The sequence below is a fragment of the Neovison vison genome, chromosome 13 (genome assembly GCF_020171115.1).
Source record: "Neovison vison isolate M4711 chromosome 13, ASM_NN_V1, whole genome shotgun sequence".
Classification (NCBI taxonomy): Eukaryota; Metazoa; Chordata; class Mammalia; order Carnivora; family Mustelidae; genus Neogale; species Neogale vison.
Genome location: NC_058103.1, coordinates 109,831,795 through 109,855,823, shown reverse-complemented (window position 1 = coordinate 109,855,823; position 24,029 = coordinate 109,831,795). Strand labels below are relative to the sequence as shown.

The 24,029-nt window shown below is 34.1% G+C and overlaps 1 long non-coding RNA gene across 1 annotated transcript in view; it reads left to right on the top strand.

Annotated features, from left to right (window-relative positions):
* LOC122893105 overlaps positions 1–24,029 on the top strand; it is a 105,029-nt gene that overhangs the window by 9,461 nt on the left and 71,539 nt on the right. The window lies entirely within an intron of this gene.

Here is a 24,029-nt window from a genome sequence, read left to right as displayed (position 1 = left end):
GTGCACAAATTTTAAGTATATGATCCAATGAACTTTTATATATGTATTACTCATGTAACCACTATCTCCATTGTGCCGACAACCATAGATTATTTTGTCTGTCTGAAATTCATAGAAATAGAATTTTGTGCCTGGGGTTTTTGTTTGTTTGTTTAGTATTATCTGTTATACTTATCCATGTTATCAGTTTTTTTAACTGCTTGTAGTATTCTATTCTGCCACAATTTATTCACTCTACCATTAATAGGCATTTGAGTTATTTCTAGTCTCGGGCTATTAGGAGGAAAAATGCTATGATAGTCTTGTACATGCCTTTCGTGGGACATGTTCATGCATTTTCTCTCATATACCATGTATTTTCTCAGTTGGAACTGCCTGGTGATAAGAGAGGCTTTAGTAGACCCCAGTGATTCATAGTGATTGTAACAATTTATATTCTCATTGGTAATATATGAAAGTTCCAGGCCTAGTTTCTCCATATCCTGGCCACCACTTCATATTGTCAGTCTTTTTAATTGTAGCCATGCTGAGTGTGAACTGATATTTTATTATGGCTTTATTTTTATTTGCATTTCCCTGATGACTGATCATAAAGTACATCTTTTCAGATTCTCATGTACATGCTTAGTAGTCTCTACGAAGTATCTTTTTAGGTTTATTACTCACTTTGTTTGAGCTATCTTCATTGAGTTATTTATCTTTTTCTTATCTATTTGTAGGTATTTAGATATTGTGGCTATGAGTGATTTGTTGGATACATATGCTGTATATATGATATAGTATATATGCATACACAGATATATATGCATATATATCATGAATATCCTGTTTTAGGCTGTGTCTTGCTGTTTGACTCAATGCTGTCTTTTCAGAAATAGAATTTAAGAACTTTATCAACCTTTTGTGGTTCATATTTTTGGGGGGAGTCTTATTTAAGAAATCACTGCCTACCCCAAGGTCATAAAATTCTTCTGTGTTATGTTCTAGAACAGGGGCAGCAAATGATGGCCCATGTGGTCTGCCCACAGGTTTTTGTAAATATATTTTTTATTGGAACACAGCCATTTCCATTCATTTATGTATTGTCTAAGGATTCTTTTGTGCGAGAACAAAAGAGTTGTAGAGTTGCAACAGAGACTCTGTCACCCATAGTCACCAAAAATATTGACTATTTGGCCATTTACAGAAAAAAATTATCAACTCCTGTTCTAGAAAATTACTGATTTCCTTATATATTAGGTCTACAATCCAGTTGAAATTAATTTTTGCAAGTGATGTAAAATAGTGTTAAGGTCTGTTTGTTCCATATGAATCATGCAGCTTCACTTATTGAAAAAAAATCTTACTACCATAAACTTGGAGTTGCGCCTTCATTGTACATCAGCTTACTATTATATATGTTGCTCTATTTCTGGACTTTCTTTTTGTTCCACTGATCTGTTTTATCTGTCATTGCTGCAATATCAGCAATGACAATATTTAAGACAGAATGTCTTAAATTCTATTAATTTAAATTCTTAATAGAATTTAAGACATTCTGTCTTAAATATTGTCACTTTATGCCAAGTCTAGATATCTGATAATGTAAATCCTCCAACAATTTCTTCAAGCTGATTCTTTGGCTATTATAGGCTGTTTGCATTTATGTATAAATTTTAGTATTCTCCTTAAAAATTTCCAAAGAAAAACCTGCTGAAATCTTGATTGAACCTGCACTGAATCAGTAAATTAATTTGAGGAGAATTAACATCTTTACAATATTGAGTCTCCAAATCCTTGAACATGGTATAGCTATCCATTTATTTAGGTCATCTTTAATTTTTCCTGGCAGTTTTACAGTTTTCAGTTTTGTGATCATGCATCCTTCATTGGATTCATTCTTAGATATTTGAGGTTTTCAAAAACTATTGTTACTGATACTGTTTCTAAAATTTAATTTACTAATTATCTTTTCTAATATATACAAATATAATGGGTATTTATATATTGACAGCTTAATTCATTTATTAACTCTAATAGTATATATGTTCTTTTGAGTTTCGCCATTATTTACAATAATATCACCTGGAATGACAGTTTTACAGGATCCTTTCCAGTATTTATACCATTTAATTCTTTTTTCTTGTTTTGTTGTACTAACTGGTATCAATTAGTGAAGTAATAAAATGAATAGTAGAATAAAAACAGAAGTACTTGAGCTGTTCCTGAACTCAGGGAGAAAGCACACAACATTTCACCACTAAATATGTTAACAGTAGTCTTTTTATATATAAATGTAATCACGTTAAAGAAGTTTTCTTCTATTCCTAGCTTGCTGAGAGTTTCTATCATGAAATAGTGGTTAATTTAATTAGATGCCTTTTTGCATCTGTTAAGGTAATTATATGATTTTCACTTTTATTACCTTAATGAGGTGAATTATATTGACTAACTTTCAAAATTCAAACATTTTTTATTCCTAGAATAAACCAATTTGGTTATGACCTATTATCTTTTTTTTTTAAGATTTTATTTATTTATTTGACAGATGGAGATCACAAGTAGGCAGAGAGAGAGGAGGAAGCAGACTCCCCGCTGAGCAAAGAGCCCGATGTGGGGCTCGATCCCAGGACTCTGGGATCATGACCTGAGCCAAAAGCAGAGGCTTTAACCCACTGAGCCACCCAGGTGCCCCATGACTTATTATCTTTTTAATGTATTCTCTGGGTTTGATTTTCTAATAGTTTGCTCTTATTTGTGTGTCTGTTAATATTATAATTTTGTTGTTATATTTTTATATCAGGTTTATGCTGGACTCATAAAATAAGTTATGAATAAATTTTCTCTCTCTATTCCTTGAAGAGGTAGTGGAAGATTAGTACTATTTCTTTCTTAAATATTCCAAGAATTTACCAGTAAAGACCTTTAGGCTTGACATTTTCTTTGGGGTTATGTTTTTAATTATGGATTTAATATATTTAACAACTATTCAAATTTTTTTCTGATTTTTCTTGTGTCAATTTGATAAATCATCATTTTTAAAGAAAATCTTCCAGGGGGGCCTGGGTGACTCAGTTAAGCATCTGACTCTTGATTTCAACTCAGGTCATGATCTTAGGGTCCTGAGATCAAGCATTGCACAGACCTCTGTGCTCAATGAGGTCTGTTTGAGGATTCTTTTCTCTCCCTGTGTCCCCCCACCTACACACTGTCTAAAATAAATAAATAAATCTTAAAGGAAATCTTCCATTTTACTTAGGTTGTCACATTTATTTGTATAAAACTGTTCATAATTATCTTGCAAATAGTTTATCAAATTTATTGGTATTCTGAAAGGACAAAATTCTGACTTTGCTGATTTTTCTCCATTTTATGTCAGCTTTCTATTTTATCAATTTTTGTTTTAACTTTAACTCTTTTCCTCCTATTTTCTATTCTTTTTCTATTTCTTAAGATTATAACTTAGAAATTGATTTTTTTCTTTTCTAATATTTGTATTTAAAGTAATTTTTACTGTAAGCACTATGAATCAATAGGTCCAATCAGGAGAGAGAAAACACACAGTAATTTCAAAAAGTTTAACATAATAAATGATTGACTAACATAACATAATAAAAAAAGAAAAGAAAAAATAAAGAGTTATTAATGCTACCAGTGGACTGGAGTAATGATGGATTGGTCAGCAAAACATAAAGAACATTCTACAGCTACTACCTCCGCAGCTGAGATAGCACACCCAAGAGAGAGACCCCCTCAAGGCCTGAGATTCAGACCTTGTTGTGGAAGGTTGCTGTAGCTCACTGAATGGCAGAGAAGTTCTTACAGTACCATATTGGTAAAAACTGTGCTGGAAATCCACCCTCTGAAGTGCCAGGGAAACCTCAGAGCAGACACTTTGCTACAAAGCTGCCCAACGGAGGTTCAGGCAAAACTCCTGGCCATTGTGAACTGCAGAACCCTTGTGCTGGGGAAAGTAATGTTTCCTGGAGAAGCTTGCCCAGCAAGCATACCAGAATCAGGAAGCAAAAACAGTTTGCCCCTGCAGTGTGTTTCCAGTGCCCTCTAATGACAAAGTTCTAGCCAGCAAGGAAAAATATTTAAAAGGGCCAAAACCTATTTACAAAAAGCTAACAAATAGGTGGAATTTGGAGCAGAGAGGCAAAAAATAATAAATAGCACACACTGCTTTACCATATCCCATGAATTTTATGTGCTGAATTTTTATTATCTAATTGTTATTGCGCTCTCTTGACTACTGGGTCAAGAAATATATATTTCTTTATATATTAATATATTTTTAATATTAATGTATTTAATATTCAAATATTCAAATAAATTCAATACACTTAGATAAATTAAATTTAAATATTTAATAATACAGTTTAATCTATGTTATATTAATATATTATTAAATTTGATATATATTTCATAATATATATTTATATATAGAGTAGATCAAATTTGTTAATTTTGTTCAGATTTCAATATAATTTATAATTTTTGTTATCTAGTCATTCTATGGTATCTAATACACCAGAAGTAGGTATATTAAACTATAATTAGGGTTCTATTCTTCTATTAATACTTAGGTACACTGTCTCAAGCTATGTTAAAACAGACATAAAAATTTAGGATTATTTTTGTCTTCCTGTTGAATTGCCCCTTTTAGCTTTAGGAAATGCCACCCTTTATTTGTGATACACTTCTTTCTTAAAGGTAACTTTGATATTAATATAACCACACAAGCTTTTTTTTAGGTTACTGTTTGCATGCTCTATCATGTCCATTCTTTTTCTTTCAATCTGTGTACTTATATTTAAAGCATAACAACATATACTTGACCTGTTTTTTAAAATCCAGTCTGAAAATCTTTGCCTTTGATTTGGGAGTGTTTAGTCCATTTGTACTTCATGTAATTACTCATATAACTAATTTTTAAAAAGATTTTATTTATTTATTTGACAGGCAGAGATCACAGGTAGGCAGAGAGGCAGACAGAGAGAAAGGAAGGGAAGCAGGCTCCTTGCTGAGCAGAGAGCCCAATTCGGGGCTCGAACCTAGGACCCTGGGATCAGGACCTGATCCGAAGGCAGAGGCTTTAACCCACTGAGCCACCCAGGCGCCCCTCATATAACTAATTTTAAGTTTACCATCTTGCTTGTATATTTTTTCTCTTATCCTTTCTTTCTCTTTTCCTTCTTTTCTGTTTTTTTTATGTCATTATTTTATATTACTTAGTTTATTAGCTTTTCTTAAATTCAGGCTTATTGAGATATAATTTCCATATAGTAAAATTCATAATTTTTACTAAATAGTTTTATGAGTTTTGACAAATATAACAAGTTGTGAAACCACTATCACAAGGGACTTTGGAATTCCATCCCCCGCCCCCGCAAATTTACTTGTGCTTCTTTACAACCACTGCTTCCCCTTAGCATACTCTGGCAACCACTGCTTTCTTTTCTATCCCTCTAGTATTGCTTTTTATACATCATGTAAGTAGAATCATATAGTATATGTCATTTTGAGTTTGTCTCTTGTTATTTAACATTATGCATTTCAGATTCATTTTTTTTGTTGTTGTATGTCATTTGTTCTTTTTTATTGCTGTGTAGTATTTCAGTGTATGACCATACCAGTTTGTTTATCCATTTACCAGGTGAAAGTTATTTGAATTGTTTCTACTTTTAAGCTGTTATGGATAATGTATTTGACTTGTTACCAATTTCTGGTGACTTTGAATAATGTTATTATGAACATTCGTGTGCAGGTTTTTTGTGTGAACATGTTTTTCTTTTTACTTGGTAAATACCTAGGAATCAGATTACTGTGCCCTGTTAAAAGTATACATTTAAAGTAATAAGTAAGAGGGGGTACCTGGGTGGCTTAGTTGGTTAAGCGTCTGCCTTCAGCTCAGGTCATGATCTCAGGGTCTTGGGATCGAACCCCTCATCAGGCTCCCTGCTCAGCAGAGTGTCTCCTTCTTCCTCCCTCTCTCTCTGATCTTCCTCCCCACTTGTCCATTGTCTCTCTCCCTCCCTCCCTAAAAAAAAAAAAAAAAGAAAAAGAAAAAGAAACAAAGAAAAAAAAAGTGATGATAAGTAAGAAATTGAACATTCATTTCTGAAGTAGTCATACCATTTTTTTGATTACCACCAATAAAGTATTATTGAATGATTTCACATCTTCATTAGCCTTTTGGTATTGTCAAGTTTTTTGTTTGCCATTCCAATAGATGTGTAGTAGAGTTTCATTGTGATTTTAATTCACATTTTCCTAAGGATTGCTGATGCAGAGTATCTTTTTATGTGCTTATTTGTAATCCATGTCTGTTTTGATAAGGTATCTGCTCAAATCTTTTAAGTTTTTTCCTGGATTGTTTGTATTCTTCTTACTGAATTTTAAATATTTAGGACATGAGACCTTTATCTGATATGTTTTTCAAATATTTTTCTTCCAATTTGTCATTATCTTTTCATTTTGTTATCATGGTCTTTGGGAGAACTGACATTTTTAATCTTGATTGGAAAATATATCAATTTTTTCTTCTATGGTTCATGAAATATTGACTGAGAAATCTGAGACATTTGTATAATCTAAGGACGCAAAGACTTTATCTCACATTGTATTGTAATTGTTTTATAGTTTAGATTTTCCATATATCTATAATTCATTTGACTTAGTTTTTTGATATGGTCTGTGTCATGGATTGAGGTTTTGTTTTGTCTTGTTTTTCAAATAGATATCCAACTTTTCCACCCTATTTGTGGAAAAGATCATTGATTCTTTATTGAATTGCCTTTACAATTTTGTTGAAAATCAATTGGTTACATATGTGAGGGTCTAATTTTATTATACTTCTTGGCTTCATTGAGTTATATGTTTATCCTTTCACCAAAATTATAGCCTTGATTATTTGGTTATTTACAATAAATCTTGAAAATGTATAGGAAAAGTCCTCCAACTTTGTTCTTTACAATTTTGTTTTTGTTGTACTAGCTTCTATGCCTTTCCATGTGAATTATCTACTTTTTTTAAAAGCTTGGGTCATTGATCTGAAGTCTTTCTTATTTTCTAAAATAAGCATTAATGCTAAAAATTTCCCTCTAAGGACAGCTTTATCTGCATCTCAATGGTTTCGATATATTGTATTTTCACTTTAATTCAGTTGAAAAATTTTCTGATTTTCTGGCAAGCTCTTCTTCAACCCATTGTTTGTTTAGAAGAGTTTTTTTTTATCAAATATCCAAATAGAATGTTTTCAAAATCATTTTTTATACTTTTCTTCTGTTTTGTATTATTTAAAATCTTTCAAGTGTATTTTGTTTGTTTTGTGCCCCAGAATATCATTTCTCTTGGCAGATGTTTCATATTTTCTTGAAATGGATGACTAATCTACTATGGTGGGTGGAGTGTTCTATGAATATTAATTAGGTCAAATTGGTTGATAACCTTCAAGTCTTCTAATTTCTTATTGATTTTTGATCTAATGTTTTGTAGATTACAGAGAAAAATATTGACATTATCAACCATAATTTTAGCTATAGCTGTATTTTTACAATTCTATCAGATTTTGCTTACTGTATTCTGAAGATTATTTTGTACATGTAATTTATCAGTTTTGTATATTCTTGGTGAAATGAGCCCTTTATCATTATATTTTTTTTTCCTTTTCCCAGGAAATACTCCTATTCTGAAGTCCAATTTTATGATATTAAAATTGCCATTCCAACTTTCTTTTTAAAAAATTCTTATTTCAAACATTTAAATATAATTAACAATAGTGTTATATTAACTTCAGGTGTACAATATCATGGTTCAACAATTCTATATACTACTTAGTGCTTATCACAAGTGTACTCTGAATTTCCTTCACCTATTTCACCTATTCCCTCACCAGCCTCTCTTCTAGCAATTTCCAGTTTGTCCTCTCTAGTTAAAAGTCTGGGGTTTTTTGTCCATCTCTTTTTTTGTTTGTTTGTTTTGTTTCTTAAATTCCACATAGCAGTGAAATCATAAGTTTATCTTTCTCTGAATGACCTATTTAACATTATACCCTCTAGATCCATCCATGTTGTTGCAAATGATAAGATTTCTTTTTTTTATAGCTCAGTAATATCTCAATGTGTGTGTATATGTGTATGTGTCTATGGATATCTTCTTTATCCATTCGCCTGTGGATGTACACTTGAGTTGCTTGCATATCTTAGCTATTGTAAATAATGCTGCACCAAAATAAAAAGCACAGCAAAGGAAACCATCAACAAAACAAAAAGACCATCTACAAACCAGAGAAGATATTTTTAAATGATATATCCAATAAAGGGTTAATATCCAAAATATATAAAGAACTTATACAACTCAACACCAAAAATACCCCACCACATTTAATTAAAAATGATCAGAAGACATGAATAGACATTTTTCTAAAGACACATAGATGGCCAACAGACACGTAAAAAGATGCTCAGCATCACTCATCATTGGGGAAATGCAAATCACAACCACGATGAGACATCACCTCACTGTCAGAATGAGTAAAATCTAATTGTTGCATTTGGAACATTGTCCTGATGCAACCTATTAAATTCTGTCCATAAGTTGTGTGTGTGTGTACATTTAAGGGGGGGAGGAAGATGCACACATGTGTACTAGCGACAGGAATTTTAAAAAATGCTTTAGTTGATGCTTGCATTTGGAAATATGCTTCAGGGGTTTAATAGTTTTCTCCTGTTTCATGGTATTTGAAACCACCTGCCTTCAAATTTTTTGAGAAGAGCTAAGGGGAGAAGAACATCTAAGGGCCTTTGGTCTTGAAAGTGAACTATATGTTAAACTTGAGAATTGTCAAAGTACAATTGTTTACAAAATTAAAACTTGTTTCTTATACAAATATTATGGTAGACAGGTGTCAAGGATTTCTTAACTCATTATTGGGAGAACCATGAAGAGATAAAGATGGTTCGTGTGAGAATTTGAAATACCTACTAGACAGTTATGCAGTGAAAGAAAAGTTGAAATGAATTTGCTAACATATACAAACTAGTTAATGTCCTACAGGGTAAGGGAACCATAACCATCAGACTTACCTGAATTCTAGAGAGAAATCTAAAGTTAAAGCTTAATTTTACAAAATCTAGTCCCTAATCATGGGTAAATAGCAGTTCAAACAAAAGCAAAATCCCCTTACTTAGTTAAATAATCCTTAGAGCCATTAGTGCTTTCAGGTGACATAAAAATGGTATGTAGTTATGCTTTTGCGTTATTTCTAAATATCACATTTTTCTTAACAGAATTTTATTAATGCGAAGCAAACTTCTCAGAAATATTAAGTTTATATACAAAAGAGCAGAAGATGTAGTGTGACTATAAACATTAAGAGATTATTTTGAGGCTTTTTTTCTCCTATAATCCTTGCTTAACAACTTCAGCTGGCCTTGTTGGAAGTGACTTTGGATTAGAGAAATAGAAGATATTATTTATTTTTTGTTAAACTTTCATATTGTGTAAGCCTTGAAAAAGATATATTTCTTTTTTCTAAATTTTAAACATACAATTTAAACCATTTTCACAAATGCTTACATTTGTGTAATCTTCACCACTACCAAGACAGAATATTTCCATCACTCCAAAGTTACCTTGTGCCCTTTGCAAGGTAATTCATCTCCATATCAAAGCAAACAGTGAATTCTGTCACCATATGTGAATTTGCTTTTTTTAGAATTCATGTAAACATGCATTGTATTTTGTGTTTTCTTTTTTCACACAGCATTAGGTTTTTGAGATGGCTATGTATTTTGGTAGTTTGTTCTTTAATAATATTGCTGAGAAGTGTTCTATTAAATGAATAATATACCACAATGTTTTTCCAATCTCCTGTTGATGGATACCTGAATTTTTTGTAGTTTTTGGCTAAAGTGAGTAACATTTTAATGATCATTTTGCACAAAGTTTAATGTGGATATGTTTCCAGCTTGAATAAATGCTGGGTGGTGCATTGCTGAGTTATAGGGTAGATAGAGCTTTTTAAGAAATTACCTGCCAAACAACAATGAGACTATTATGAGGGTTCTGATAATATTATGTCAAGGGTCAGCAATGTTTTTCTATAAGGGATATCAAGTAAATATCCTAGCTTTGTGGGCGATATAGTCTCTATTGTAATTACTCAGTTCGCTGTCGCAGAGAGGAAGCATGCACAGAAAATACATGAATAAATGGACATGGCTGTGTTCTAATAGAGCTTTATTTATTATAAAATAAAGCTCTATTAGAACATAGCCATTTAAAAGACAACACATGGATTTAATGCATGGGTCATATTTTTCCACTCTTGCTCTGCATCATCTCCAACATTTGGTATCACCAGTATTTTTCATTTTAGTTATGTGGATAGATGTGATTTTAAAAATGTTGGGTTTCCCTGATGACTAGTGATGTTGAACATGAAATCTTATGCTTACTGAACATTTATACATCTTTCTTTCTGAAATGTCAGTTCCAATTTGTTTCTCATTTTTATCTTCTCATTATTGGGAGCAGACAAGTCCATTCTTAAATGTGTATTTGTAAATATTTTCTTTCACCATGGCCTAGGTGTTTATTTTCTTAATGGTAGGTCTTCCTGAACAATGTTTTATTTTTGCAAAAGTTCAAATTATAAGTTATCTTAAAAAATCCTTAGTGTTTTCACTTTTCTCTTTACGAAATCTTAGCTTACTTATGATTGTGAAGATTTCTCCAATGAGTTTTTTTCTAGACATTTCATAGCTTTGGATTTTACCTGTAGATCTGTAATCCAGCAAAAGAACTGATTAGAGAAGACATCCTTGCCTTGTCTCTGAACTTAGAGGGAAACACTGTCTCTCATTATAATATATGACATTAGCTATTTTTTTAAGATGCTGTTTACTGAGGGTGCTGGATGGCTTAGTCCATTAAGCGTCTTCCTTTGGCTCAGGTCATGAGTCCAGGGATTGGGCCCCACATTGGGCTCCCTCTTCAGCCCGGAGTCTGCTTTTCCCCTTGCCCTTCACCCTGCTCTTGCTTTCTCTCTCGCTCTCTTTCTTAAATAATAAATAAAATCTTTTTAAAATGCCACTTAGTGGAGGAAATTCCATCCTATTCCTATTGTTGATAGTTGTGTTTTTTTTAATATATTTTTACAATCCTATTAACTTTTTTAAAAATTTAAGTTCAATTAAACAACATACAGTATATTATTAGTTTCAGTGATTCATCAGTCTTTTATAAAACCCAGTGCTCGTTACATCTTGTGCCCTCCTTAATGTCCATCACACAGTCACTCCATTCCTCCAGTTTCCTCCCCTTCAGCCACCCTCAGTTTGTTTCGTATGATTAAGAGTCTCTTATGGTTTGTCTCCCTCTCTGATTTCATCTTCTTTTATTTTTCCCTCCCTTCCCTTATGGTCCTGTTTTGTTTCTCAAATTCTTATGAGTAAAATCATATAATTGTCTTTCTCTGATCAGTTTATTTCGCTCAGCATACTACTCTCTCGTTCCATCCACATCATTGCAAATGGCAAGATTTTGGGTTTTTGATGGCTGAGTAATAGTCCATTGTTTACGTATATATACATATATATGTACCACATCTTCTTTATCCATTCCTCTGTCAGTGGACATCTGGGCTCTTTCCATAGTTTGGCTATTGTGGATATTGCTGCTGCAAACGTTGGGGTACAGGTGTTCCTTCAGATCACTACATTTGTATCTTTGGGATAAATACTCAGTAGTACAATTTCTGTGTTGTAGGGTAGTTCTGTTTTCAACTTTTGAGCAACCTCCATACTGTTTTCCAGAGTGGCTGCACCAGCTTGCATTCCCACCAACTGTATAAGAGGGTTCCCCTTTCCTTGCATCCTCATCAACATCTGTCATTTCCTGACTTATTAATTTTAGTCATTCTGATTGGCATGAGGTGGTATATCATTGTGGTTTTGATTTGTATTTCCCTGATGCAGAGTGATGTTGAACATCTTTTTATGTGTCCGTTGGCCATTTGTATGTCTTTTTTTGGAGAAATACTTCTGCCCATTTCTTGATTGGATTATTTGTTCTGTGGGTGTTGACTTTGGTAAGTTCTTTGTAGATTTTAGTGACTAGCCCTTTATCTGATATGTCATTTGTAAATATCTTTTCCCATTTTGTTGGTTGTCTTTTGGTTTTGTTGACTGTTGCCTTTTCTTTGTAAAAGCTTTTTATTTTGATGAAGTCCCAAGAGTTCATTTTTGCCTTTGTTTCCCTTGTCTTTGGAGACAAGTCTAGCACGGAGTTGCTGCAGCTGAGGTCACAGAGGTTGCTGCCTGTGTTCTCCTCTGGAATTTTGATGGATTCCTGTCTCACCTTTAGGTCTTTCAACTATTTTGAGTCTTTTTTTGTGTACAGTGTAATTAAAATGGTCCAGTTTCATTCTCTTGCATGTGGCTGTCTTTTTTCTGTTGGATATTCTTTCCTGCTTTGTTGAAAATTAGTTGACCATAAAATTGAGGGTCCATTTCTGGGCTCTCTACTGTGTTTCACTGGTCTTTGTGTCTGTTTTTGTGCCAGTACGATACTGTCTTGATGATTACAGCTTTGTAATAGGACTTGAAATCCAGAATTGTGATGCCACCAGCTTTGGTTTTCTTTTTCAACATTCCTTGGTCTATTCAGGGTCTTTTCTGGTTCCATACAAATTTTAGGATTATTTGTTCTAGCTCTGTTAAAAATGTCATTTGTATTTTGATATAGATTGCATTGAATGCATAGATTGCTCTAGGTAGCATAGACATTTTCACAATATTTATCTTTCCAATCCATGAGCATGGAATATTTTTCCATTTCTTTGTGTCTTCCTCAATTTCTTTCATGAGTGTTTTATAGTGTTTTTAGTATAGATCCTTTGCCTTTTTGGTTAGGTTTATTTTTAGTATCTTATGGGTTTTGGTGCAACTGTAAATGGGACCAACTTACTAATTTCTCTTTCTTCTCTTATTGTCACTGTATAGAAATGCAACTGATTTCTGTTCATTGATTTTATATCCTTCCATGTTGCTGAATTCCTGTATGAGTTCTAGCAATTTTGGGGTAAAGTCTTTTGCCCCACAGAGTATCATGACATCTGTTAAGAGTGAGAGTTTGACTTCTTGTTTGCTGACTCAGATGCCTTTCTTTTTGTTGTCTGATTGCTGAAGCTAGGATTTCTAGTACTCTGTTGAACCACAGTAGTGAGAGGTGGACATCACTGTCATGTTCTTGACCTTAGGGGAAAAGCTCTCAGTTTTTTCCTGTTGAGAATGGTATTTGCTATGGGTTTCTTGTGTATGGCTTTTATGATACTGAGGTATAAACCCTCTATCCCTACACTCTGAAGAGTTTTAATCAAGAAAGGATGCTATACTTTCTCAAAAGCTTTCTCTGCATTTATTGAGAAGATCATATGGTTCTTGTCCTTTTATTAATGTTGGGTATCACATGATTAATTTGCAGATGTTGAACCACCCTTGCAGCCCAGGAATAAATGGTGAATAATCCTTTTAATGTATTGTTGAATCCTATTGTTTAATATCTTGGTGAGAATTTTTGCATCCATGTTTACCAGGGATATTGGTCTATAATTTTCCTTTTTGGTGGAGTCTTTTTCTAGTTTTGGGATCAACATAATGCAGGCCTCACAGAAAGACTTTGAAAGTTTTCCTTACATTTCTATTTTTTAAAAGAGCTTCAGAAAAAAGAGATATTCATTTTTAGACATTTGCTAGAATTCCCCTGGGATGTTATCCAGCCCTGGACTCTTGTTTGTTAGGAGATTTTTGATTAGTGACTTAATTTCCTTGTTGATTATGGGTCTCTTTAGGTTTCTCTTTCCTCCTGGTTAACTTTTGGTAGTTTAGATGTCTCTAGGAATGCATCCACTTCTTCCAAATTGCCCAATTTGTTGGCATATAGCTGCTCATAATATGTTCTTATAATTGTTTGTATTTCTTCAGTGTTGGTTGTGATCTCTCCTCTTTCATTCATGATTATATTTATTTAGGTCCTTTCTCTATGCTTTTTGATGAGCCTGACCAGGGATTCATCCATCTATTACTTCATTCAAAGAACCAGCTCCTAGTTTCATTAATCTGTTCTGTTCTTTTGGTTTCTATTTCATTGATTTCTGCTCTAATCTTTATTAATTCTCTCCTGCTGAGTTTAGGCTTTATTTGCTGTTCTTTCTTTCATCTCCTTTAGGTTTAAGGTTAGGTTGTGTATTTGAGACCCATTTTATTTCTTGGTTGGTTTTTTTTGTTGTTGTTGTTGTTTTTGTTTTAGCTTGTCTTATTTCTTGAGAAAGGCTTGTGTCGCTATATACTTCCTTCTTAGGACTGCCTTAGCTGCATCCCAAAGATTTTGAACAGTTGTTTCACTTTCATTTGTTACATGAATTTTTAAAGCTCTTCTTTAATTTCCTGGTTGATGCATTCATTCTTTAGTAGGATGCTCTTTAGCCTCCATGTGTTTGATTTTTTCCCCCAAATTTCCTCTTGTGATTGTTCAACTTTCTAAGCATTATGGTCTAAAAATATGCAAGGAATGATCCCAATCTTTTGGTACCAGTTGAGACCTGATTTGTGACCTGGTGTGTGATCTATTTTGGAGAAAGTTCCATGTGCCCTTGAGAATAATGTGTATCCTGTTGTTTTAGGATGGAATGCTCTGAATATATCTGCGAAGTCCATCTGGTACACTGTGTCATTCAAAGCCCTTGTTCCCTTATTGATCTTCTGCTTAGATGATCTATCCATTGCAGTGGGTGGGGTCTTAAAGCCCCTACTATTACTTTATTCTTATCAACATGTTTCTTTAATTTTGTTATTAATTGGTTTATATAATTGGCTGCTCCCATGTTAGGGGAGTAAGTATTAATAATTGTTGGATCTTGTTGGATAGACCCCTTAATTATGATATAGTGTCCTTCCTCTTATTACAGTCTTTTGTTTAAAATCTAATGTGTCTGATATAAGGATTGCCACCCCAGCTTTCTTTTGGTGTCCATTAGTATGATAAATGGTTTTCCACCCCCTCACTTTCAATCTTGAGGTGTCTTTGGAACTAAAATGAGTCTCTTGCAGACAACAAATCAATGGGTCTTGGTTTTTTATGCAGTATAATACCTTATGTCCTTTGATTAGGGCACTTAGCTCTTTTACATTCAGAGTGACTATTGAAAGATATGAATTTAGTGCCATTGTATTTCCTATGAGGTGACTGTTTCTATATATTGTCTCTGTTCTTTTCTGGTCTATGTTACTTTTGGGGTCTCTCTTGGCTTAAAGGATCCACTTTAATATTTCTTGCAGGGCTGGTTTAGTGATCACAAATTCTTTTAGTTTCTGTTTGTCCTGGAAGCTTTTTCTCTCCTTCTATTTTGAATGACAACCTTGCTGAATAAAGTATTCTTGGCTTTTCTTCTTTAGCACCCTGAATATATCATGCCAGCCCTTTCTAACCTGCCAGGTCTCTGTGGTTAGGTATACTGCCAGTCTAATGTTTCTGCCCTTGCAGGTTATGGACCTCTTGTCCCAAGATGCTTTTAAGATTTTTCTCCTCATCTCTGAGATTTGCAAGCTTTACTATTATATGTCTAAGGTTTTGACCTATGTTTATTGATTTTGAGAGGCATTTTCTGAGCCTCCTGGATTGATGACGTTTCTTTCCCCAGATTAGGGCGGGTGTCAGCTATGATTTGCTCCAGTATTCCTTCTGCACCACCCCCCTTCCTCTTCTCCTGGGATGCCCATTATTCTAATATCATTTCACTTTATGTTATCACTTATCCAGTAGTTGTTTATCTCTCTTTTTCTCAGCTTTATTCTCCATCACTTAGTCTTCTATACTGTTAATTCTCTCTTCTGCTTCATTTATCCTAGCAGTTAGAGCCTCCATTTTTTATTGCATCTCATTAATAGCCTTTTTTATTTTTGTTTGATTAGATTTTAGTTCTTTTATTACTTCAGAAAGGGATTCTCTAGTATATTCTGTACTTTTTTTCAAGCCCATCTTGTTTTTTTATAACTGTTATTTTGAACTCTAGTTCTGACATGTTATGTATATCCATACTGATTAGGTCCCTGGCAGTCAGTACTGCTGCTTGTTCTCTTTTTTTGAGGTGAGTTTTTCCATATTGCCATTCTATCCAGAGAAGAACAGATGAATGAGGGAACAAACACTAAAGTGGCAACAGTGACCCCAAAGAAATATATACTAAACAAATCAGGAAAGATCCAAAACAGAAAAAAAAATTTTGAAAAGGGAGAGAATATAATCGGACAACTGAGCAGAATGGACCAATAGACTGAATCCTGTGTGTATGTTGGTCTGTTTTTGAAAAAACTAGACCCCAAAATTGTAAAGAAAGGAAACTTACATATGTACAAGAATAAAGTTAAATACAATGAAAGAAAAAAATGTAACTGTAAAAATGAAAATTACAAGAAAAAAAGAGAAAAAAACATGAACATGTGAAGAGAACAGAGTAATACACTATATTCTGTGTATATTTTGGTCTTTTTTTTTTTAATTTTTTTTTCCAATTTATTTATTTTCAGAAAAACATTATTCATTATTTTTTCACCACACCCAGTGCTCCATGCAAGCTGTGCCCTCTATAATACCCACCACCTGGTACCCCAACCTCCCACCCCCCCGCCACTTCAAACCCCTCAGATTGTTTTTCAGAGTCCATAGTCTCTCATGGTTCACCTCCCCTTCCCATTTACCCAAATTCCCTTCTCCTCTCTAATGCCCCTTGTCCTCCATGCTATTTGTTATGCTTCACAAATAAGTGAAACCATATGATAATTGACTCTCTCTGCTTGACTTATTTCATTTAGCATAATCTCTTCCAGTCCCGTCCATGTTGCTACAAAAGTTGGGTATTCATCCTTTCTGATGGAGGCATAATACTCCATAGTGTATATGGACCACATCTTCCTTATCCATTCATCCGTTGAAGGGCATCTTGGTTCTTTCCATAGTTTGGCGACCGTGGCCATTGCTGCTATAAACATTGGGGTACAGATGGCCTTTCTTTTCACGACATCTGTGTCTTTGGGGTAAATACCCAGGAGTGCAATTGCAGGGTCATAGGGAAGCTCTATTTTTAATTTCTTGAGGAATCTCCACACTGTTCTCCAAAGAGGCTGCACCAACTTGCATTCCCACCAACAGTGTAAGAGGGTTCCCCTTGCTCCACATCCTCTCCAACACATGTTGTTTCCTGTTCTGTTAGTTTTGGCCATTCTAAAAGGTGTAAGGTGATATCTCAATGTGGTTTTAATTTGAATCTCCCTGAGGGCTAATGATGATGAACATTTTTTCATGTGTCTGATAGCCATTTGTATGTCTTGATTGGAGAAGTGTCTGTTCATATCTTCTGCCCATTTTTTGATGTGTTTGCCCGTTTCGTGTGTGTTGAGTTTGAGGAGTTCATTATAGATCCTGGATATCAACCTTTTGTCTGTACTGTCATTTGCAAATATCTTCTCCCATTCCGTGGGTTGCCTCTTTGTTTTGTTGACTGTTTCCTTTGCTGTGCAGAAGCTTTTGATTTTGATGACGTCCCAAAAGTTTATTTTCGCTTTTGTTTCCTTTGCCTTTGGAGACATATCTTGAAAGAAGTTGCTGTAGCTGATATCAAAGAGATTACAGCCTATATTCTCCTGTAGGATTCTGATGGATTCCTGTCTCACGTTGAGGTCTTTTATCCATTTTGAGTTGATCTTTGTGTATGGTGTAAGAGAATGGTCGAGTTTCATTCTTCTACATATAGCTGTCCAGTTTTCCCAGCACCATTTATTGAAGAGACTGTCTTTTTTCCACTGTATATTTTTTACTGTTTTGTCAAAGATTAATTGTATTTTGGTCTGTTTTTTGAAAGAAACTGCATCCCAAAATTATAAAGAAAGGAAAACACAAAAATAAAATTAAATACAATGAAAGTATAGAATGTAACTGTAAAATGAAAATTTAAAAAGATTTTTTTAAAGTTGATAAAATAAGAAATTGGGTGAAAAAGAGAAAAAATTAAAATTGAAAGACTAAAGAGTTAGTGAGGGGTGACATGAATTCTATACACTATTTTCCCCTAGTTCTGGAGATTTGCAGGTCTTTATAATTGGTAAATTTGGTCTTAGCTGGATATTCTCGCTGATCTTCCAGGGTAGGGGCCTGTTGCACTGATTCTCAGGAGTCTTTACACTGGGTGGAATTGCACCAGACTAATTAAGCAGCTCTGGATTGCTCTACATGACTTTTGTTCCTTGAAGGCTTTATATGCAGCTTTAGAGAATTAGAATGAAAATGGTGGCCTCCTGGCCTCCCAGTCTTGAGCCCTGGAGTCAGAAGCTCGGGGGCCCCTCTCCTCGGTGTGCCCTTAGGGAAGAGCAGTCAATCACTCTTTTCTCTCTGGTCTCCATCCACACTGTGCTCACCTAGCCTGTGACCAAGCATTTCTCTCTCAGGCATGTGACCCAACTTGTGACTCCTGCACATACCAGTTCCGCTCCTCTCAGGGGATAGGAGGGAGTGTCTCGCTGTGGTTCTGCCACTTGCTAGGACCCTGCTCAGAGACCAGTCACCTGACTCTGCTGGGGTTCCTGGTATATGGCAACCCTGAGCTGAAATTCCACTCCTGGATTTGCTGATTACAGCTGGCTTTCCTGCTCCAATGCTTGGGAAATATGTTGCACCCATGTTCTTTCTCTGACCCCAGGGATCCTGAGACCACACTGTCCTACCTAGGATTCCGCCCCAGTTTGCCATTTGAATGCCTTTCAGGCAGGGGCATCCCTCACCAGAGCAGACTTCTAAAAGTTCCAATTTTGTGCTCCATTGCTATATCAATTTCTGATAGCCAGCTGACAGAACCCCCTCCCCACCCACCACAAATTATCTTCCAATATGTCACCTCAGATTCACTCCTTTGCACCTCCTACCTTGAAGAAAGTGGTAGGTTTTCTGTAGAATTTCTGTAGAATTCCAGCAATTCTTTTCATAGATCTCTGGTTGAGTACACAGGTGTTCAGAATGATTTGATAGCTATCTAGCGGAATTCCTGGGACCAGACAAAACTAAGGTCTCCTACTCCTCTGCGATCTTGGAAGGTCCAAAAAATATGTATGTTCTTAGGCAGGAATAATTTTGACAAAGGAATAGTGCTCCTTCTGTTTTCTGAACACCCTACCCAAAGGCAAAGATTGGACGGGCCATTATAGTTGTAACTTCTATTGAATAAGAAATAAGTAACATGAACCAAGTAATATAATGCATATAGGAATGTAGTTGCTACCAATAAAGGCAAGGTTATGCCTATCCTGGCCATTTTCAAACAGATTAGTAAGAAAACAAAACCATATCCACAAGAAAGGTACAAAATAACATAACTCCATTAGGATACATTTAATTTCAGAGAACTGAAATCCTGAAGATGGTCATCTGAAGAAGAGCATAATAGAACCAGAACCAGTGTATCTGGGAATAATTTCTATGTCTTTCAATCCCTGGCTGAATCATTTGAATTCTCAACCCAGATTTTATGCCTAAGAGTGAGCATTATTCTAAAAAACAGTGTTGATATAAAACCAGATGAATAACTAATGCCTGGTTTAGATCTGCTTAAGTAATTTCAACCTAAGATTTGTATTGGGGTATCATTAAGTGAACCAGAAGCTAAAACAAAGTTGACCTTTATAGCTTCAGAGGGACTTAATGAGTTCAGAAGTAGTATAGTGGTTTTTTGTTTTGTTTTATTTTGTTTTCAGTGATTGGTAAGAAAGTTATTGTGTGTAATAGAAACCTTGTATTGAAGAGATTAAATGACATTAGAGTTACTGACACATTGCCTTCTGCATTATAAAAGTGCTGTTATTTCTGAATATAAGGGCTACTAAATCTTGATATGCCTTAAAAGATATTTGTCTCACAAAATGGAAATGGGAAAAATAGAACCCTTTTAAGGCAAATGAAAGGAAAATCCCCCCCCCCAAATATTGGTTAATAGGTTGTCATATAAGTTCAAACCCTCAGGTAATCAAAATAACTTAAAAGCAGTAAAAGTCTCTGGTATCTATTTTGTGATGTTTTTGCACTTTGAAAATAAGGTCTTTGACCTACGAACTTGTAGTGAGAACTGGTGTAGTGACTTCTTCCAATCAGTTCTCTTACCTATTACTTGATATTTCTGCCCCAATATAGTATCCACTCTGAAGAACTATGGATTGAGGGATTTGATTCACCTAGGGAAAATGAAATGATATGGGTTTTGCTAATCAAATTCACAGGAGGCTGCTTTTATCTATTAGAATATCAGTTGTTGTTAATTTATGATATAAAACATTTCTGGCATAAGTAGGGACTACCTACCTTCTAAATGTTGAGGTTCATTTATTCTGAGAGATTTTTGTCAAATCATAAAAGGGATATTACTAACTTTATTTACCAAAAAAAAAAAAAATGCTAAGCAAAATGTGAGAAAGAGAAGGCTATAATATGTATTTTAATGTACCAGAACCAAAGGGATTTTATCCCAGAAAAACAATCCAGATTCAACATGAGGAAACTTTTTCTGTGGTATGTTATATAAATAAGTCATATAAAAAAATCAGAATCATCTCAACAGATACCAAAAGAGCATTTTAAAAAAAATCAAAATCTTTCATATTCCCTAAAATAATAGGGCTAGTCACTTCCTTAACATTTTAGACAATACATATTTCAAAGCACCTGTAGGCATAATATTTAAAACAAAAGAGGTAAGGCATATTTATTCAAAGTAGACACAGTATCAGGGTGTCCTCTATCACTATTGTTACTTAATATTGCACTGGAAATTCTGATTAATGCAATAAAGAGGAAGCAGAAATAGATAAACTCTCGTTACTTGCAATTATATTAGTAGACATCAAGAAATTTCATTAGAATTTCCAAAAATTATAGAATTAATATGGCTTTATTAAGGAACTAGATATAAGAAAAAATGCAAATAATAAAGTTTTCAGGAGAAAATATCACAAGTTAATACCCCAAATGTTGTTAAGAGTTACCAAGATGGAGAGGCAGGCATAAAAGGCCTGAAGTACATGAAAGTATTCTTTCTATCTAAGGTAAATTCCAAGGAACAAGACCAAGGAAAAAGAGGAAGCACTTGATGGCTGAGGAAGTTAAAAAAACAAATTCAAAATGCCTGTTAGTGTGTGTAGGATTTGATGCAATTCCAGACAAAACTTCAATGGGATATCATGGAACTTTTAAAGTTCTTTCCAGATAAGGAGTATACTACTACTATGAGAAGTAAACTACTATTATGAGAAGTAAAGTGAAAAAACAAGTGTGAGAACTGAATGTGTAGTATGAACCAATTTATGTAAAAATCATGGTAAGGAATAGATACTATGTAGGTTCTTATATACATGGACAATTTCTGAAGGAATATAATCAAAAGGAGTTAACAGTGGCCCTTGTTGAAGGGGACATAGTGCATGGTGAGGGGAAGGACTTTCTGTTTGTGTTATACCCTTCAGTATCATTTGCATTATTTTTATGACCATGTTGTGCTGTTGTAATTTCTAAAACTTCTTTATATCCGTGTTTTAAACACAATCAGGGAATAATTCTTACTGAAAATATTTGTAGAAGTAAAACAACAAATATATGTTTGAAAGCCATCTGGTTAAGTATTGGTCCTAGAGTATTAAAGCATATTATAACATAAAATTATAAACACCTTTAAATGCTGGGAAAAGAAGACACTGTTGGTGACACAAAATATCCCAGAAATAAATTTGAATATAATATAAAATCAATACAAAGAATATGTCACTAATAAATGGAAAAATAAGAAGTTATTCAATCTGGAGCAATAGTTTAGCAGTTTGGGGGAAAAAATCATGTAGATTCTCACTTCATATCAAACATCAAAATAAATCCCAGATGGTTTGAGTTAAATATATAAAAACAAATCAAAACAGAAAAAATAGAAGTGAATACTTATCAAACTTTTGAAAGGAGACAACTGAAAAGCAATGGAAAAAATAGTAAATGTCTAGTTATGTGAACATTTGAAATTTCAGTCCTTGCCCAAAGAAGAGCCATGACCAAAATGAAAAGACAAACATAAACCTGGAGTGGGGAAAATCACTATTAATTTGATAGCACTGTTACAAATTTGGTAAAATACCAAGACTTAAATTGATGTTGATATTCAGTTGAACCATGTATATGCTATGTTTTCTTCCTACACATATATACCAATGATAAGGTTAAATGTCCAAATTAGGCACAGAGATTAATAACTAATAATAAAATAGAAAAATTATAACAATGTATTATAATAAAAGTTATAGGAATGTCGTCTCTTTTTCTTTCTCTCAGTATATCTTATTGTGCGATACTTAACCCTTCTTGTGATGAGATGATAAAATACCTATATGGTGAGATGAAGTGAGATGACTGATGTAGGCATTATGATATAACAGTAGGGTACTATTGACCTTCTGATGTTACATCAGGAGGCAGATCATCTGCTTCCAGACACAGTTGACTGTGGGAACCTGAACCCAAGGAAAGTGAGACTGTGGATAAGGGGGGGACTGCTGTACAAGGATCATGAGAGACTACTGCAAACAAGGAAAAGCCAACAAATTAGACAAACAAGAAAAAAATGGATAAAGTCCTGGGGACATACAAGACTGAGTCTTGAAGAATTGGAAAATGTGAACAGACCAGTAATGAGTAAGGAGACTGAATCAGTGATCAAAAGCCTCTCAACAAAGAAAAACCCAGGACTAGATTGCTTCACTGATGAGTTTTGCCAAACACTTAAAGAAGAATTAAGGCCAGTCCTCACTCTTCTGAGATGTTGAAGAGAAATGAACATTCCCAAACTCATTTTACAAGGCCAGTATTATGCTCACACCAAAGCCAAATAAATTCACTACAAAATAATAATAATAATAATAATAGGCCAATATCTCTGATGAATTTAGAGGCAAAAATTCTCTTTTTTTAAATTTTTTAAAATTTTTAAAAAATATTTTATTTATTTATTTGACAGACAGAGATCACAAGTAGGCAGAGAGGCAGGCAGAGAGAGAGGAGGAAGCAGGCTCCCCACTGAGCAGAGAGCCCAATGTGGGGCTCGATCCCAGGACCCTGGGATCATGACCTGAGCCAAAAGCAGAGGCTTTAACCCACTGAGCCAACCAGGTGCCCCTAGAGGCAAAAATTCTTAATAAAGTGCTAGCAAATTGAATTCAGCTACACTTTTGAAGGATCATGCACCATGATCAAGTGGGATTTATCCCTGGGATCCAAGGATGGCTCAACATGTGCAAATCAGTAAATGTGATACATCACATTAGTAAAATGAATGATAAAAATCATATGACCATCTCAATAGAGGCAGAAAAAGTATTTGACAGAATTCAACATCCTTTTATGATAAAAACTCGTAAAAAATTATGGAAGGAACATACCTCAACATAATAAAGTCCGTTGTGACAAGTCTACATCATACTAAGTGGTGAGAATTTGAAAGCTTTTCCTTGAAGATCAGGAATAAGATGAGAATACTATCACCACTCCTATTCGGCATAGTACTGAAAGTCCAGCAAGAGTAGCTAAGTAAGAAAAAAAATAAAAGGCATCCAAGTGAGAAAGGAATTAAGTAAAATTGTCTCTGTTTTCAGATTACATGATCTTACATACATAAAACCCTAAAGATGTGACCTCAACAATTTCAGGAAAGTTGTGTATACAAAATCAACATATAAACATCAGTTGTGTTACTATACACTAACAGTGAACTGTCTGAAAAAGAAATAAAGACAACAATCTCATTTATAATCACATCAAAAATAATAAAATACTTAGTTATACATTTAACAAAGAAGGATTAAATAAATTTAACCAAGAATCTGTACATGGAAAGTTATGAGACATAGATAAAAATTGAGAGAGATATACTTAAAATGGAAAGATGTTCAGTGTTCATGAATCAGGAGAATTCT